Source organism: Solanum verrucosum, unplaced genomic scaffold (genome assembly GCF_900185275.1).
Source record: "Solanum verrucosum unplaced genomic scaffold, falcon-dt-bn FXZP01000136.1, whole genome shotgun sequence".
NCBI lineage: Eukaryota > Viridiplantae > Streptophyta > Magnoliopsida > Solanales > Solanaceae > Solanum > Solanum verrucosum.
The window spans coordinates 6,200-7,500 of record NW_026020145.1 but is presented as its reverse complement, the minus strand read 5'-3'; positions in this window follow the sequence as shown (position 1 = coordinate 7,500).

The window sequence follows — 1,301 nt, the reverse complement described above, 5'->3', positions numbered from 1 at the left end:
CCAAAATAATTATGTAGTTGACAAAATAAAATATTCTTTACGAAAAGAAAAAGTTATCTAGCAAACAAATCTTCCATGCGAAAATATTTAGGATATAACTTTTTTTATTTTTTACATTGTACACATGTTTGGTAAAGTTAATTTTACAAGAGTAATAATAATATAATTGTCTTCGTGTTTTGAAGATTATTTAAAAAATTCATAATAGTTTATTATTAAATTAAGAATATCATATTTATAAACCTCAACTTTTAGTACAAATTAAGTATCCTTATTGGTTGTAAATGTATGTTTGTCATCTTTTAATTAGCATGAGCACTACTTAAATTTTTATTATGAAAAAAAAACTTATTACTAGAATAAAATGTAATAAGTTTCACAATTAAACTAGACCAAATACATGATAAGATATTACAACTTATAATATTTCATGCGGTTTAATTGTTATTTCTTTTAGCAATAAAGCCCATGATATATTAAATAAATCATTTGTCTTTCAAACAAATATTTTATCAAGAATATTTAAGTGTAAAAATATAAATATACATTTTATAACATGATAAATAAAAAAAGTTAATACAAACCAAAGAAAAAGGGTAGTTGTATAGCTACCGTAGATGAAAAGGAAAATCAATTGCTTCCCTGCAATCATTTCTATTATATTCATTTAAATTGATTTCTATTTTATTGCTGAAGAAATAAAAAAAAAAAATCTTTCAAGTTTTCAAATACTTTTCTATAATAATTCCTTATGTTCGTTATTTTTCATTATTCATTTATGTCTTAACCCAAAAATGGACATGATGACACTTGTCTATCCCCACCAAGACAAGTCAGCCTCAACCCAATTAAAACAATTCAAACTGTTGAAATGCAATAAAACAAAACAAGACAAGGGTGAAAAACTTATTCATTCTAAACAATACCCTAAATCCTAGTTGCCACGTGTAAAAGCTACTAATGAAAATATTGAATTCGAAAGATATATACAAGTCTCAGTTTTTATTTCTCAACTAGAACAAATCTTAAAATAGGTTCCGCCATGATGACAAGCACCTACCTCTCAAATCCTTCAGGAGCCCTTATAGACAGGAGAAGAAGGAGAAGAAGATCACACGGGTCCGAACTCAGAACCTACACAATTGTAGAAGCAAGGGGTGAGTATCAAGAACACGGTACCCAGCAAGCAACATAATAAAGAGAACAACTAGATAAAAAAAAAATGGATACCCCTGACTCTCCAACCGAACCTCCTCAAACTACAACCTATAAAGAATCAGCCCAATCTAGCAGTTGATCTA